Source organism: Chrysoperla carnea, chromosome 1 (assembly GCF_905475395.1).
Source record: "Chrysoperla carnea chromosome 1, inChrCarn1.1, whole genome shotgun sequence".
NCBI classification, from domain to species: Eukaryota; Metazoa; Arthropoda; class Insecta; order Neuroptera; family Chrysopidae; genus Chrysoperla; species Chrysoperla carnea.
The window spans coordinates 124,949,257-124,968,776 of NC_058337.1; the positions used below are offsets into that span (position 1 = coordinate 124,949,257).

The 19,520-nt window shown below is 29.3% G+C and overlaps 1 protein-coding gene across 2 annotated transcripts in view; it reads right to left on the reverse strand.

Annotated features, from left to right (window-relative positions):
• The window catches only part of LOC123297959 (aminopeptidase N-like), an 89,938-nt gene that overhangs the window by 66,100 nt on the left and 4,318 nt on the right, over positions 1-19,520 (reverse strand). The window contains exon 1 of one of the 2 annotated variants that reach the window (XM_044879811.1): positions 2,079-2,128. The exons of the other annotated variant lie outside the window; for it this stretch is intronic. The gene's annotated coding sequence lies outside the window, so the exon portion shown is untranslated. Of the gene's footprint in view, positions 1-2,078; positions 2,129-19,520 lie in introns of those variants that run through there. 2 annotated transcript variants of the gene reach the window in all.

The window sequence follows — 19,520 nt, forward strand, 5'->3', positions numbered from 1 at the left end:
TGAAATCACGATGTTTTAAGTAAAAAATTTTGTGATATGAATTGTGATTTGTCCCTATATTCTTTTGATAGATGTTTTTTTTTTAAATTTTTATAAATGTTCCTAGCTGACCCAAGCAATTACCTCAGTTGTTGGTACACCTCTCACTGTACGAAAAAATGATGATGCTCAGGTATGTACTTAATGGTCTAAGTTGCACAGGAAATCATAGTATTTTCTTTTACTAGCAAATTAAGATGTTAGGAGTAGATTTTCGAAGTACTGCAAACAGTTTGATCTCTTGCTTCAAAGGTACTCCAAAAGCTCTACAACTTTAATAAACTTTAGAATACTCTTGAGCGACACTTCATTGTCCATCCCAGTTGAAGGTGTCGTTTGAGAAAGAAGCTTTCGCATTCACACAGAATGTGTATCCCAGTTTCCTCTTCTTCATGACAGAACCTGCAATAAGCAGGCCAGTTCAAGACTAAACTCAAAAATAAGTCAAGAACGATTTAGGCCAATACTCTAAGGTCTTCATCTTGATTCTTATTCTTGATCTTGATTTTCCATGCTTATTGTGTGGGATCCAAAATCGATTCTAGTAGCAACGTAGATCGCTAGAAGAACCGTATTATGTAGTTTTTTTGATTAATAAAAATAACTTCAATTAATAATTATTGTGTAACAGTTTTTTCATCGTAATAAAATCTACCACTCCCTAAACTAAGTATGGGACTAAAAATAATAAAATATTTACAAAATGTCATCAAACAGGAAAAAATAATCGTATGCTATATAAAACATTTTCTAAACTGATGTTTTTCCCCCATTACCATTTGTCCCACAATATAGTAGTCACCATTGTCACCACAAATAATTGTATTAAGCAAACATTTAGAATATTTAATATACATATAGGTATCATCTTTCTTGTGTCAATGCTTACATAACCTTGCGATTACATAAAACAATTATAATATGTCAACCGATACGGTGACATAATTTTATGTTTTTTTACAAGTACACATTTAATAGGAAAAAAATGTTATTTAAAGTATGTTCTACGACGTATATGTGTGTACTGGATTGACCTAATTACCTAGTTTTAATCATCATTTATTCGAATTAATTTACATGCAGAAATGTGGGCGAAAATGGAATATCTTAAATACGCGTGAAATATAGAGTAGAACGGAATAGATGAATGTTAAGATAGACATTCTTTAGTCATAGACAAATTATAAGACAATGCATTTGTTGAGTAATAGATTAAGGTAGTACGAGCACCAATCAAGTGAAATTTCATGAGCAGAAAGAAGACTTCATGAGCTGGAAGAAAATTAATTTCTGCTGAGTTACATAATAGGGTGAAAGGAAATAAGAAAGAAGATAAATTGACTAAGAGCAGAAAATGAGACATGCCGTTTGAACTTAGACTATCACGTTATCATAAGAGGAAACAAGATAAGTGTTTACTAAAGGATTGTCGCATATTTATTTTTCAGTTGTCATCTGAGAATTGTCATCATTGTTTTGTACGGTGACTTCGATCAAGCGTGAGTTTCGCTGAAGATTCAATATGATTCAGTACCTCTCCGAGACACAATCTTAGATCGGATTAATAGCTTCGAACAGAATGCTCAACAATGCAAAACAAGCGCTAGTTCGGCCGGATATTCAATATCTAGCGAGGCACGCTCTCACCCAAGAGAAAATCGTGAGCTAATAATGAGATTTCATCCTTGGTCTAATAAAAATTAGCTCTATTATGTAAAAATTGCTTATTTTTTCATTATTGTAAATAATAATTACTACAAGCAAGTGCAAGAGGGAAACCTACAATACCTTATAATAATTTTCTAAATGATCTAGAGCAGTAGAAACACAGGAGACATTATTTTATTAATGTTGAGCTTGGAATTCACAGTTCTCAAGTTGTGATTTTGGATAGTCTAATGATAGTGTAATAATTGAGCCTCCAAAGTCTATTTCGTTTGACTGTGTTGCTTTGCCAACTATTTTTATAGCTAATTTGCTTTTTCCCTAAATTTTCCTACTCTAATATCTGCACTACTTGTACAACTTATGATTCTTACCTTTGGATTCAGCGAAATCTTCGCTTTGACTCGAACCAAAAGTGCTGGCTATGTTGTAATTATCATTTTGTATGCCATAACCGAATTCGAAGTCGCCTTTAAAAAAATAAAAGCCTTACATTATTTTTTTTCTACGTCAATCATTCTTATTGAAGTTTACTAATCAAAAGAAGAGCAAACAACACAGTCAAGCTAAATAAACTATTGTGTTTATTTTATGTACATTGCGGTCGCCCTATTAGCTCGGTTGGTTAAAACGAAACAATTCCGTCCGTGGTATGCTGAGGGTAGCGGGTTGTATTCCCATCTCAACAAAATTACTTAATTTAATTAATAGTTGTGATGGGCTGGTATAGTGCATGGTATATGCATGAAGGAGGTGCACTCAGCCTCTGAAATTGAGGAGCTGATAAATGAAATTATCAGCGGAAAGGTGATAAAACACATGTATGGTATCACAATGGGCTCTATAGCTTAAGTGTGTCCTTCGTGGATAGCCAATATAACCTAACCTAACCTATGTACATTGTGATTATTCGAATATTGTCTTTAAGACAATATTATTTATTCTTCAAAGGGCTTCGTCTAATAATAAACCAATAAAAATGTTTAATAAAAATTCTTTTTATTATGACCATATACATCTTTGACGTGATACAACATATAAATGCAATATTTTTATGTTGATTAAATTCAATAACGATGTTTTTCCTCATATTTGTAAGTCGTTTTATTTGGTCAAACTTCCAATAAACATGTTTGTACTTCCACTTACATATATATTTACATTTTTATTATTAGTATATTCTATTTGAGCGAAATACGGATAACCCGATGGAAAACGAATGGTATATTCATGTGTGCCCATGTGTCTCCACTAATACAAATATTCTTTAGTACCGTCATGGTAGAATTAGACAAGCTATGTTCGATGGAGGCCGAGTTTTTGTACAGTTCGCGCACGTACTCAGTCAACGCCATCTTAGCATGTTCCCGCTTCCTGATGCAAATGTTGTAAAAAAGGTGAATACGTTTTCTGAACAATCCTTGATTTTAGTGATGTAAAAATCGATCAAAAAAGAAATTTTCTATGAGACAACTCAACATTGCAAATATGTAAACAAGTACCGTGCAAGAGAGATTACAGAGAGTAAAATAATGTCCCCAATCTACTCCTACCTGCGCAAGAGCATACCTTGTCTAATTCTACCATGAATACAGTATTCTTATAGTATTCTTTTCTATTATACTAGCGGTGGCCTTCAGGTATTATTCTCTTTGATTCTCTTTCGAAAATTCAAAAAATATTATCCACCGATACATTTTTCTTCTCAGTTATTTAGTCAAAAAGCACCAGCTGTTGCGACTTCGATATCAGCCTTAGCTATGAGATACTTGCGAAGTAAGACGAGAGTATGGCAGCAAGTGCTTTATTTCGGCTGGTAGCGTTATCGGTTGGTATCCATGGCGAGGATACTCCATGCGAGTATGGAAGGAGGGTTAGGTATGTAGACGGATTTTAATAGAAGATTTTACAGTTTTTGCGAGGTATCAATTTACATGGGATATTCAAGGAAATGATATGAATACATCAAATACCACAATATATTTGAATTAATTTTCATAAATTCTACAATATTGCATTTATTTCTTCATATGTAATAAGATAATAATATTTTATTTTTGTTATAAATTGTTCTAATTAACTTAAATTATAATTCAAGGTAGTTTTTTTTTTCTAAGTTGTTTGTCGTATATATTGTCAACATTATATCGTCGTCAACTGTCGTCTGGATATTTGAATTAATTTATTGATACGAGAGACGGTGATATAATATTTGTTATGTTTTATTAATAATTTATTATCAAAGGTATGAAATATTAAAAAACTTACATTTTCTTGATTTTTACAACTAAAATCATAGATACAAGAACATTCCATCATAATTCGGGTATAACAGAAGAAATAAGATGGAATTCTGCATATTTTGGCATTTTTAACTTCTCAGAGGAAGTTAATGTAATGGGACCGATTTTTAAAATCTCCAGTTTTACATATTTTCGCGGTTTAAAGGCCGCAATATCCGGATCAAACCTTTTCAATGTGATATCTGTGTGTGTGTGTGTGTGTGTGTGTGTGCGTATGTGCGTATGTTCGTTCGGATTCTTTTCGCCTCGATTATCTCGCGAACCAGTTATGACATTAACACGTGAATGGGCTTATTCGACGCGTAATCGCGTATTGAAAGAGTTTTCAGCAAATTAGTTGAGCCGCTTTTTAATGGTAATAAAAAACTGTTCCAGCTAAAGCTGTAGTACATGCTCGAAGAATAATCTATGGAAGCTAACAAGACCTTTTTTTAATGTTTTTCTCCCTCTGGGAAGTTGGTCGTATGGACTACAGGGGTCGCACTCACACGACTTCAGTACCACACCGACTTTTTGGAAATGATCTTTTATTCGAAGCGCCATGTCTCGGTAACAAATATTCATGTGTTTGAATAGCTTAACCTGTACGATATTTAACACTCTACAAAAAACTGACGATAAAAAATGGGGGGAAAGTCAAAAATTTTCTCCTCTCCTCTTTTTCCACACGATCCACGAGGTCGAAAATTTGAGAATACTAATTAACCATTCCTGAACAACATCCCAAAGTTTTATTAACTTACGATTTATTTTTGCTTTTCCTACTTGTCCCATTTTTCTCCTACCTGTCAACTGAAGTTATAATTATGCTTATTTATCAATGACAATGAGGGCTAATCTAATCTTAATAAATCTATGATTATCATGTGAAAATATTGATACTGAAGAATATGGGTATAGTGACACCAAATATTAAAATATTACCTCACTGTTCATAAAATATTCAAATATATGCTAAAAATAAATAACAATAAAATTTTAATATGGAAATATTAAAATTTTTCATGAAAAAAAATATATTACGATAAAAAAAATGAAAAAGTCGGTCATATTTGACAAACAAATGTGAAAATAATATTTATTTTATAAAATTATATATTTTTAGAATAAATTCAGAACATTTATGGTTCCCTGACTTTGTAAATGCAGATAATATATTTATTTTGAAATTAATTCATAAGAAAATTTTAGTGTCAATGTACAGAAAGAAATATTCAAGGTTTTTTAATGAATTTTAATTCAATTAATAATGAAAAAATAAATTTTGAACTAATATTATTAATATTCATTATTGATGTTTATGCATTCTATTTCAAACGTTGAATAGGTCATTTATACCTACTCTTGATGAAAAAAAAATTATTTTTAAGAAAAAATGGAATCGACATCAATATTTTTTTTTTTTTTTTAATTTGACAGCTTTCGAAATTATTTTCTTACAAAAAAATTTACAAAATTTAAAAAAAGCACTGGAAATGTATCTAAGAACTCTCTCCAGAAAATAACCTTTTTCCTTAGAGCCTTCTTCAAATTGAACCGATTTTGATTTCATCGCCTATTTTTTAGTTCTTCCGGATACGGAACCGTAGATTCGCACTTGAGACACACCTACACTCCTTTTTAATTACTCTTCAAACGAAACACAGACAGACAGGCACTAAGGAAGATTAGATTTCTTCATCTTTTGCTAAAGTTGTTACAAGGTAGCAAAATCATGTAATAAGCTTTTAGAAGCAAAAGAAAAATAAAACTTTAGGGAATTGTAAAACATTCCTAGAATCTTTGCCATTCTTTAAATGTATTTTTAACCCCCGAACCCAAAAAAGGGGTGTTATCGGTTTGACCGCTATGTGTGTGTGTGTCTGTCTGTCTGTCTGTGGCATCGTATCATCTAAACGAATAAAACAATTTTGATTTTTTTGTTTCGTTTGAAAGGTAATTTAATGGAAATGATTCTTGGCTTTGTTTCAAGTGCGAGTTAAGGGTTTCGTACCCGCAACAACTAAAAAATAGGCTATGATCTTCAAAATTGGTTCAGCTTGGATAAGGCTTTAAGGAAAAAGATAATTTCATAGAGAGTATTTATACATATGTTTCAAGTTCGAGCTTAGGCTTCCGTAAGCGAATAATTTTCCGGGGGTTTTTTAAATTTTGTAAATTTTACTTATAGATCTTTCTATAATTAGAGATTTTTTTTATTTAGATCGATTCATTTGTCAATAGTACTTTATCAGTAAATTTTTGCACAAACATACTACAAAGATACTGCAGAGAAATAGAAAAGTTTGTTTTTTGAAGTCGATTTAAAATATGTATAAAATTATCATATCAAATAATAATTTATATTTGCTCAGACATATACTTCATAACATCAGTACAAATAATAAATCAATTATTTAGTGATAAACTCATTTTTAACACTTATAGAGTAACATTTGATTTAATATTTTTAATTGATATTAGAACATATTTTAACAAACGACATGAAATAATTGAAGTATAATATAAAAATATACTTATTGTAACATAAATTAATAATAAACAAATCTTGATGCTCGCACGCAATCATTATTGTATTAGTAAAAAATACAGGAATGTTCTAAAACGAAAAGATTATAAAAAAATTTAGCTAGAAGTACCAACACATATAGTCCCCAGTAAATCACGTACCTGATAAGTATTGATACACACGAATGCATTCAATCGACTACGGTAATTCATTCTTTCGTAACTGTAAAATAAATAAATTTTTCAATATATTATTCGACGTAGTTCACTGATAAATTCCACCCCACTTGAGTTATTATTACCTACCAGAAACAAAAGCTTAAACCCTTAGCACTTTATAATTTTTTGGTTTCAACAAAGACTTCAGATCCAATAAAAACAGACCCAATATATCAAAAATTAGGTTGACAAATTCACTAATATTACAAACAGCTTGACGTTATCCACAGAATAAAAAATTACACAAGTAGAGCTTTATTTTAGAATTATTATGCAAACTATTATAGATATATTATTTCTTTCAGAATAATGTTGAGTATAGTAGATCAATACAGATTTCTTTTCGAGAAAATAAAAAGATTGCGGTCGTAGGACTCCGGTTAGGAACAAAGTTCTTTACGAAGCTGTACAGAAACAAATGTAAACGTTAAATAAAGACATATAGGTAATCTGTTCGATCTGTAGTGTCAAGTAGGCAGGGTTCCAAGATGCAAATGTATCCATAAATAGTTTTGGGATATAAAAAGTACAAAAAGCGTATAATTCATGTACTAAATAAAAATAATACAAAGTAGAATCACAAAGAAGGCACACACACAAAGCGTATCTTATTTTGTTACGTGACTGTTTTTGCCAGTTTGCTCACTATGGCAAGCCGAGTTAAGGAACTTCGTTCCAAAAATTTGAGTTAGATCCAAACATTATATTTATCTCATCATTGGTTTAATTAGTTCCTTAAATCAAATCATTTTTTTTGCGTGAGGGATACGCATTTTTTTAGGTATTTCGATTTAACTTTTTCATTAATTTCTTCACTAGAATATTGAAAATATCACCCTTTTCGAAACAGAGCTTAGCATGTAATCAAAATATTTATTTTATCCTATATATATCAGGTGACTTCGAGTACATATATTGTATGTGTCAAGAATTAATAAAAATCAATCGTAGATTTTCTCCACAGCGATGTTAATGATAAAAATGTCTGTTTTGAAGGACTATTCTAAATTTTTATTTCTTATTTATTTTAAAACAAAGGTAAAGTAAGTAAAGTATCTCGTTTGAATACATTCTACAATATACCATACTTAACATGTTTTCCGTTATGCCTTCAGTTTTGAACATCACAGTATTCAAACAATTTTTATTTAAAAAGAACTTTATAGTATTATTTTCAATGCTATTATCATCATTCTAAATACGCCCAAATCTGTATAGACAAAAAAAGACTATTAATAAAACAAATATTATTTAATATTATTTTTATTATCATTATTGTATATTTTCATAATTGAAATTTATGTATTTTCGTCATTTTAATTTGCATAGAATATTTTAATAGCATAAAATATTATTTATGTATATGTACATATAGTTGATAAAATCTATGTATATATCGTGTCGTCTAATTGGTTAATTGATCATTGAACTTTATTTATATGACGTGTAATAATTTTTCAACAAACATCTTGTATAAATAAATACTTACTATTTATACAAGGTGAATCATAGTTGGGTACCCGAGCTTTTTTTAAATGCACTTTTCTTAGCCCTTCTTGAAACCACATAATTACTTACTTAATATTTGAAGTGATTAATAAAATAAAGGTCGTACCCAAAGTATTTCAACCTTTCGAGTGGTCTTAAGAGGTTTAATCTAAGAAGATCTCAAAAACTATTCGACTAGTCATCAAATGCATTTGTACTCCGATTTTTGTACTTTGTGGGTCAAAATTACCTTATATACTGATTTTCATCGAAATTGGATATTAAAAAAATCTCTTTTTTTTTTTGCAATTTTTTTAAGGGGTACCCCTTAGATAAAATCGAGAAAATCGCAAAAAAAAATTTTTGTTTTGGATTTTGATGAAACTCGGTGGATGGGGTAATTTTGATCCAAAAAGAATAAAAATCAGGATTAATGATTGGATGCAGAGTTTCTGAGATATCGCAATATTTGGGTCGATTTTAGCCCGTATCTGAAAAACCATTCGATCAGATTATTGTTTTACAGAGTGTTTTTTTATTGATTTTAAGTCTAGTTTAATCAGCATGATCATTAGCTTGAGCACAATCATTCTCCTCCATTTTTCTGAGCTCTGTTAAATTTCCAACTTAATTGGTTTTGAAACACATTTAAGAACGGCTACACACTTTGCAACTTGGTCATAAAGAATTACATAAATCAGTATTAGATTTATTCACCCGTTATAAAAGTGATTCAGTGTATTTAAATATGGCATGTATGCCTTATATGCATAAGTGCTTCATCACTTTATAATGTACACTTTGCGTGTATAGTTTGATTAAATTGTTAAATACACATCAAGTGTCAAAACAATTTAATTGATTTTAATAAATATAATGGCAACTTTTATATATAATATAAATAAATTATATTAAAATATATTACATATACAAGTGATATTCAAGTCAGACTTTATATGGATAGCTTTGAACTCTAGTCATAGATGTAAAAGTATGACAACAGACATAAAGGAATATTTTACATTTTATTTTATTTAAGATAACTGATACACGTGGAAAAAAGGGATTTTAAGGAAAAAAAACAAATAGGAGCAAAAGTTAAGAATGTATCAGATATCGCGTTCATTGCTGCCCGGGGCGACAATCAGATTCATGTTCGTTTAAGACAGCGGAATAAAAGTTGACACTTTCCGCCCAGAGGAGATAAAATGAATTTTTAGACTTCTTGGCAGAAATACATATCAAAACCTCAACGTTGTTCATGCGCGCTCCAAAGAACTTCCTATAATATTATGAGATTTTTTGCGCTTACCCTTGCGATACTCCTAGTACTCCTAGATACTCCTTGAAAGAAATCAAACGAAGTAACTTGCCTGGGTGCCGGATTCAGCTATAGCTTTGTCGGTTATGGCCGTTGAACCTTATTCCATCATTTAGTCTTCATTCATTCATTGTCTGCCCTTATAGAGAATGAACACCACACACTCATCAAATATTTGAAATTTTTTTTACACTCAGGCAGGCGTTTATGCGCGTGGTCCGTAGCATTTTCCAAATTTTTTGGCTACTGAACCCTAAACTCGCACGTGAAACATATCGAAACACACTCTCCATTAAATTACATTTTTCCTTAGAGTCTTCTCCAAACTGAACCGATTTTGAGGATCATCGCTTACTTTTAGTTGTTTCGGATACGGAACTCTAAACTTGCACTTGAAACATAGCTAAGAACACTCAACATTAAATTAACTTTTTAAACGAAACAAAACAATTTAAAAAATCAGTTCATCCGTTTAGGCGCTACGATGCCACAGACTGACAGGCAGACACGCACACACATAGCGGTCAAACTTATAACACCTCTTTTTTGATTCGGTACCTAAAAAATGACGTTTTTCGGATAAATTGTCACTTTATCTGGAAAATGTTTCTTTCCGAAATTTTTGATCTGTAGAATCTAAATAAGATCATTATAATAAATTGGTTTTTTTCGTAAAATACTTTTTGTTATGATTTTATTGATGGTTGCATCTTACAATAAGTTTTATAAATATTTATGAAGAAAAATTATGTAAATTGTAATCTTATTAATACAAATCAAAAGAAAAGAAAAACTTCCGTTTTTCTTTTTTACATCTATAAACAATATTTTTAGATTTCATATACAAAATATAAATATATAATAACAATGTTTGTATAATAATACAAATCAATAAACATTTTAAAAATATAATAATTTTGAAATAGTATAAATATTTAAAATAGAATTAAAATTGTTTTTGAAAAAAAAAATAAAAAGAAGAAAAAACCTAAATAACCATCATTGTTTATAAAAAATTGAACAATAAAATTTTTATGTCTTAATATGATTGACGTTTCAAAAATTAGGAATCATATATGAAAATAATGCACTAATATTTCGAAATGAATTATTTAGACTTTGCAAGAGTCAAGACACATTTTTTTGGATTTTGTTGCAAGGAATATAACATGAATGTCCTTTCATTAAAAAGATATAAAATTGCATTTAAAAATATTGTGAAAAATTTCTATTTTACAAATGTCTATTAAATGTTTCTTAGTCGAGATAAAGTTTAAAAAGAATCACGAAGATTTTAAAAACGACAGACTTTTGTGTATTTTTTATAAAAGACTAGCTCGGCCCGTATGGAATTCAGCAGTCCAGTACCCGTGGCTAAAAGCTAGATAAGTGAGTAATTTACTTTCTTTTTATTTATAGGCAATTTTACTACAGGTATGATCAGTGGTGGATTTACACTAGGGGCAGTCGGGGCTAGTGCCCAGGGCGGCAAATTTTCTAGGGCGGCAAAATTTGGAAAGTGAAAAAATATTGTCAATACAATATATAATTAACTAATTCTTTTAAATAAACATTTTATTTTTCAAGAAATATAATTTATGCATTATGTATCAAATCAAAATTTTGTATATTATAATATAGGAAATTTAAGTGAAAACTATTAAAATAGTTTAATTAATATATTTCCATAAAGGTTTGCAAAAATAAAATTTGATATTTTAATTTCTGGAATTGATAAATTCCAGAAATATAGTTTTTTTGAAGAATTAAAAATATTTTCAAATTATCTATGTCTTTTTGATAACAGAAACTTTAATTGATCAATGAATTTTCCTAAAATTGGAGAATTATCCAATAACACTAATTAATTTAAATTTAAAAGAACAGTAATAAATAATATGTAATACATAATAAATTTTCTGCAATTAATTAGTTATTCTAATTTTTTTAAATAAGATATCAAAACTATTAAAGTAAAATTTCAGTCATAGGGCGGCATTTTCTTCAGCGCCCCAGGGCGGCAGAAATTTAAATCCGGCCCTGGGTATGATATAACAAATTACATAATAAATAAAATTAAATTGTTATATTTATCTAGTCTGTTTTTTCCTAAGCGGTACATTTTTAGACTATGAGTTTATTTTGAGTCATTAACCAAAACTATAAGCTTTAAAATTAGAGATAAATCATGGAATTAATATATAAGATTAAGAGAGATAGAGTAGTAGTATATAAGATTAAGATTTCACTTCCGATTTACCTCAACCTTCAATCTATTATGAATTGGATCCTTGTACGCACTTTGAAATTAATGTAAAATATAGTTCTAACGAACATATTCTAACCAAACCTTTTTCAAACAAATTAGAAATCAATTTAAGATAAATAAACATACCTATTTCTTAATTACAAAATAAACTACTTGTTTTTTTTAATTACGCACGTTTAATTAAAAGTAAAAAAATTGTTTTATTAAGTCAAGCTGAAACCTAGAGGTGTTAAACAAACTTCATAAAATCGGACAATCTTTTTCGATTCCATTATCAGAATAAATAGAGCATAATGGAAGTTTAATTATACAGTAGAACCTCGATAGCTTAAACCTCGGTAACATAAAAACCTCTGTTACTTCAAAAAATACTATGTTCCCTTCCCATCAGAGCCCAAAACCTCTATAACTTAAAATACGCAACCTCTATAACTTAAATAAATAATCTCTGTATAGGGCCTCAGTAACTACATAGAAACATGTACATACCTCTATATTAACTAGGGTACATAGAAACATGTACATACCTCTATATTAACCTTTACCTAACATAGACTCTTGATAACTTAAAACCTCTATAACTTAAAATATTTTGTGTTTCCCTTGGACTTTAACTTATCGAGGTTCTACTGTATATTTTTTTCAACGATTTGTAAAAAATATACTTTTAAGAATTATACTTTAAATAAAATATACTCCTACAAATAATTCTTCATATAAAGCCTACTTTAAAAAAAAATGCTCTAAAACCATTTTATCTTTATAGATTAATACTTCAAATATTTCTTCTTTGAAAGAAATTGACTCCTGTCAAATTTAATTCTGCAATACTAATATAAAGAAAAATTCAACCAAAAAAACGTTATCAGAAACGATCGAACCGTTTGATACCTCATATGCCAAGCATAATATAGAGCAGTTTCGAAAAAAAGGCTTCAAAGTTATAGTAGGCTCTTTTCTGTAAGGCGTTTTAATTGAAATTTTTCCATTATATCATTTATCCTTGAACTAACGGCGTAGAGCCATGAGTTAGTCAATTAGAAAATATTTAATATCAAAAACAATGTAATAAAATTATGTAATGCAAAATAATTTATATAGCTTGAAATAACTTTTTTAATTATTTCTGAAAAGTCACGTATTCGCATTCATACATTTATTATACTGAATGCAAATTAATCGACAAATTTTTATCCAAGATTTGTGCTACTTTGATTTTATTGAATTATACAGAATGACCCAAATTAAGTTTCTTAACTTTAATTTTTTTTAACTGCAGCAGTTTCTTCTTTCGAGATAATTTTCTATGACTTTTTGAAATTTTCGTGGGGTTATTTCGTCTATAACTTGGAGGATGTAAGATTTTTGATGCTCCAATGGTGCATGTTTGTTGATATAGACGCGACTCTGAAGAAAACCCTACAAAAAGAAATTTAATTTCGTATTCTTGGCTGAATGCATGCTACGATAATACACATGTCTTGCGCTATCTTAAATTCGACATAATCTTCCCGTAAAAGCGTATACACTGTTCTTACAGAATTGTTATTTCTGTAGAACAAGTGAAAAATTTGAGAGTTGAGCGGTTGTTAAACGATTCATATCGAATGGTATGTTTCAAACTAATATATGTCGTTTGAAACAAGCGAAAGTATTCACAGCATACTAATTTGCAAAGTTGCAAATATAGGTAACCGAAATTTTACCACCTTTTACCTTTAATTTTATTGAATTATATTCATATTATATTAATTAGTTAAACCAAATATTTTAATTACTTTTGTCACGATTCATTAAAACAGATGGTACAGATTTTCATTGTTTTTACAATTTAATAAACTTAAAATATTTAGTTCGCATCGAATTTTGGAAAATTTTCTTATAATCAAGAACTGCATTTGTGACTTCGATGTCCGTTTTGAAGTTAATTGTGTCGAAAACTAATTTTTATTTTTCAGGGATCCATGCATTGCATTTAATGAATTAGATTCTAGCTAGTTACGTCATAGCCGCATATAGAAAGAATATTGTTTAAATAAATGAATGAAAATAAATTATATCCTAATGCCGCCGCCAGATAACTAACTCTATTTTTATAATAAACCATTATAGGAAACAAAGATGGAGATATTCTTTTATGTATACAGTGTGCTTACTTCAAATTTTCCATTTCAAATATTTAGCTAAAAGATATAATTGAACACTAATTCCTTGTTTAAATATCCTATATATGTTTGACATATAGAATATAGTACTCGAACGGAAACCGTATCCGGAATAGGTTCAGAAATATTCTCTGAGTGACAGGGGCTGGACAACTATGTCAAACTAGATAAACACGTCGATATTTTAAGCTAAAGTGTGAGATGAAGTGCATATGTATTCTTATCAGATAGTCAGGCTGCACTAAAAGCGCTAAATTTACCGGAAACAAACTCCAAAATTATTTTGGAGAACACTCAGGAATCCGTGGAAACGAAGAGGCTTACAAATTAGCTATAAGGGATGCAAATACTCCACTAAACGGCCTATAGCTATTTCTTGGGTTATCGAACAACGCAATAAAATATAAGTTAAAAGAATGTTGGTACAGGAGTCCAATCGATGTTGAATAAATTCTCTGGAAAAGGACTTCAATGCGTCTGCAACTGAGGGAAAACCGTCTGAAAACATTTATAGATTTACTTACAGCCCGCCATAAACTCATTAAGAAAAACTGGCCGAATTCGAAAGCCTCTCTTTCAAACGACATTATCACTTGAAATGGACTAATCTCGGTTTAAATGAAATAAATATTACATCCAGAAATATCCTAAATTTTATAAAAGCTGTAAGATTTCTGAAGTACCTTTGAGGTAAAAACGGTACAATAAATTAAAATGGTTGCAGTATAAACATCTTCTAAGACTTGCTGTTATCTTAAATTTAATTTTATCTAATTATAGCATAAACTATCATGTAACTTGCGTACCAAAAAAAATTCAGCAAATCCCTTAAAATTTTAATTGAATATTTTATAAAAATATTCAAATTCTTATATACAATTACTAGCTTGATACCCGCCCGCTTCACTGGGCTCAAAAATAACAAGCACCGCTTTATAGCCTTGAGTTATCTCACTTGTCCCCCTTCCATAACACTTCCATAACTTTGATCAATTTTGAGTAAAATTACTTTTACTGAAACAATTGTTATTACCAATTGCAATTGTTTAATAAACACACGGTACACATGCAAGCTAAAATAATTAAAATATTATTAAGGATGTTCCAGCATGGTATTTGCAGTTTCTATGTTAAAGCAATGGTACAATTTTTTTTTCGACAGAATTTAACGAAAAATTAAATTTAAGAATTTAATAATGCTTACTATTAATTCCCAAAGTTTCAGAAATTTTGACCGTTTAAAATGGGAAATAATTATGCCAACGTCCCAATTTCGATCAATTTACGTCAAAATTAATATCTCGAAAGTGAAAATTAATTTCTAAATTTTTTTTTTAGAATTGTATTGTATAAACATTTTTTTCTACTTTTTCTTCAATATATAATAATATCATAAAAAATAGTTGGAGAGACCGGACATTTTACATGCTTTAAATGGGACATGACCCTCAAAATCGCGAACTTTGTCATTAAATATCTCGCGATCTAAACGGTCAAAAATTATGAAATTTTAGGAATTCATAAATAAAGCTATTATAAACCAGACAAAAAAAATTCGGCCAAATCTGTCGAAAAGTGATTTCATGCTGGTACTACCTTAATGTACAGTATTTATGATTAACAATTTCTAGGAAATGTCTTACATTTACTAGTATAAGTAAGCATGCAAGAACGTTATTCAATAGTTCTTATTTAGTACATGTGTCTTAAAATGACTTATTTAATACATGAAGGCGTGAAGAATTGAAAGATTAATAGTAAAGTAACTACATATAATGCCTCTTTAAACAAAATCAATTGATTAATTACAGGAAAATATATTATTATAGTAGAATCAATTTATTTGTTTTCTTATTTTATTATTATTATTCGTTACATTACATTAAAACTATTTTAATTCAATTTATTGTATCAATACTGGTATCGTTCATTGTGCATGTTGAATTAAACGTATTTTTAGACTTCTAAAGGGCATTTAATAGGAAAAATGCAGTCAAATGGCCGCCTCTGAACTTTCTACGGCAGTTTATTCGTTCGGAGTAATTTTCTATAACTTTTTTATGTTTCGGGGGGCTATTTCGGTCATAATTTGGCGGATGCTGGGAGGCATTTATGTGAACTGCGTTACAGGTTTGTTGATATAAATCTGACTCTTAAGAAAACCTAGATAAATTAAATTCAATGGTGTATTCTTTTGGAAAGTGGTTTTCAGTCATTCTTTCACAAACTATAGATCAGGCGAGTTATTAAGTCAAAATCACCATTGTTATAACTTTATTGTGTGTCTCTTTATCCAAGTCCGCATTGCCCATAGAAGAGGAAGCGAGACAGGTATACGACTCTTATACCTATCTCAGTTTCTCTAATAGTAATGAGACAGGTAGAAAAAATGTTGTCTCTCTATCTTACTCGTATTTTAGATTGTCACTATCTTACTCGTATGTTAAGTTAGGAGTGCGAGGGACTTCTTTAAGTCACGTTTGCCCATGCCTGCTATAGATGCTAGTTGGCTTAATTGAATAAATGAAAAGCCCCAAGAGTTCGGGCTTTTGAAAGATCAAAATTAAAACGATGTCCTAAGTTTGTACACTGTAAGAAAATTTTTTGATGGATATCATTATGTCAGTATCGATGTTGATTTGATCATTGAGGGAAGAATAACATTAGCAATAGTTATGGCGGACGAGTCAATGCAGTATGAGCGTCATACTGGTTGTCGTTATCACAATACCTCTGGTGGATGGCCTTATTTATAACTGTAATATTACTTATGCTAACATAGATACTATACTAAAACTGTCTTTATACCATACCAGCATTGCAGTAAACGGCATGCATTTCTTAAGTCTTAACGTGTAGAACAACCCATATACAAAACAGTCAGTTACAAGTTATATTAAGAATATATAACTACTAATCAATTATCCAATGTCATTTAAAATTAGAATTTCAAATCATTATTTATTAAAAGACAAATTAAGAAAAAATCAACCAATATTTATTATAAAATAATATTATTAATATAAAACAAATTAAACTTGTTTATTCGGTAAACATCAGTCATCGTTAATTAACTGATTTGATGACCAGTTGACAACTAATTGAAGCAAAAAATTACATAATTAATACAGAACAAAAAAACCACTACTTATGAAGAGATTGTTCATAGAATTAGTTACGTTTGAAAGCATTCATTTGCGCTACTGTTTTTTTAATATTTTTTTTTTAAGAAAAGATGTTTTATTTATGCTATTATCTGAAAGGAATGTCTTTAATTTACAGGCTTAAGCAGAAATTAAAAATTTATTTAATGTTATCTATATCGCAGTAAAAACTTTATTCCGTTAAAGTCAAGTAAGTAATTTTATCATTTTAAGTACCTTCCTATAATCAGGTAACTGACCCTTTTGTTGACTTGTTACAGTTGAGAATAAAATTGTAGATCAAGCATCTACGAAACATTAAACGTAGATGTGTCATCATTATTGGGGAGCATCCATAAACTAAGTCCTTTTATTTTCAATCTAAGTAGTACCAATTACAACACAGAAATAATTTTGAGCAACAAAAGCAGATTGATGAAAAAAACGCCTACAATTATAACAAAACTAGCTGTGAACTACCCGCTTTGCTGGGCAACATCCCCACTTGCACCCCTCCCTCCACATTTCCTTTCGTTGGATAACAGTTTTGTAATGTACTCGTCATGCTCTTTTATTTGATACCCCACTTAGGTATATTTGTAAATATTCGATAATTCCTTCCCACTTTCTCGCTACACCTTTCTACCCTCCGAAGGTTAAAAGTAGATAAAAACAATAGATCTTTGAAGCTGGTTGTATATCGTGTCAATATTTTAGCTTAATCGATGCACAACTTTAGTTTTTGAAGCATATCCATTTCAACCCCTATTTCAACCCCTTACTCTACTATAATATGGATGTATTATACATAAAAACCTTCCTCTTGAATCACTCTATCTATTAAAACCGCATCAAAATCCGTTGCGTAGTTTCAAAGATTTAAGCATACAAAGGGACATAGGGATATAGGGACATAGGGACAGAGAAAGCAACTTTGTTTTATACTACGTATTGATAGTACAATTCAATTAAAATAAGTATAGCAAACACCGATAAATAGACCTGAATTTTTTCGTCAATTATGATATTATAATACAGCATGTAATAATTTACTAGTTTCTAGCCATATTTATTGAAATATCGATATTTCGATTGCAACGCAAACATCGTTAGTAACTATTTATTTATATAACACATTTCAAAGTTAAAAGTAAACATGTAAAACATTATTAACAAATTACAGGAACATATATAAAGATAAAAATACAAAAATTAACACAAAATTGAAAAAATTAAATTTTCAAGACCACCAAACTTTTTCTAATAGTCCAGAACAAATTATTTAATGGGTTTGAAAAATTCTTTTATCGATCGTAATTAACTTTACAGGTAGAATTTTGTGAATTGTCATTTATCGTTTTTCACAATTTGAACAAGAAATTTGGTAGATACCCGATTTCTGAGAGTACAGTATTCTTTCCTTGGTTTGGACCAAGACCTGTTGCAATTTCTGGGATATAAAACCAACTTTAATTTCAGATTTGTTCTAAATTCTATTTATCCTGCTATTACTATGGTGATTAAATATAACTATAGCTCACTTATTCTTTTCGGAAACTTTCTCAAAAACTACGCCATTGACATTTTCGGAGGATAAAATCTACAACATCGGTTGAGTAAGAAAAGTTAAGTCTGTTGTATGTCCCTCTTTTAATTATATTTTTTATTTCGAGTATCGCGGTGTTTATTTCAATATATAACTATGTCTCAAGTCGAAGTGAAAAAAAATTTATTCTTATAGTTTCTATCCCATTTACCCTTTTTAAAATAATGGTCTGAAAATTTCACGGTAGTTTACACCATTATAGATCATCGCATTCTTAACATCCTGCAATTTCCAATTTACAAACAAGAAATGATATTTTAAAATTATGTATTACAACTTGTAATAAAACACCAGGAAAATCCTAGTTAAAATTTTATTACGATTTCAGTAATAAAATTTTGACGAACTATAATAAAAAAACAATTTTTACGATGTCATAAGATTTAGCTCATTTGCGAAAAGGAGGAAAAAATCAAAATAAATAAATAAATTGATTAATGATTTATACAATTAATGATTTACTCATTAATTAACAAAAATTTGATTTCTTTTAATAATTATTTGATTTTATTACTGTAATCAAAAGTTTATTTATAAAAATATATTTGTCCATTTATCAATTATTAAAAAACTATTTTGGTTGAAGAAAACGCTAAATATTTTTTTATTAAAAGATAATTAATGATCTCATCACGGATTTCGTGCATTAATTTTAATCAAAATATAAAAATACTAAAAAATGTTATTTTTATTTCATAATATTTATTTCATTTTTACTCTAAATGATTAATTAATTAACTAATTATAATTTTAATAATATAATCAACAACCATTATACACAAAAGATGAAATTG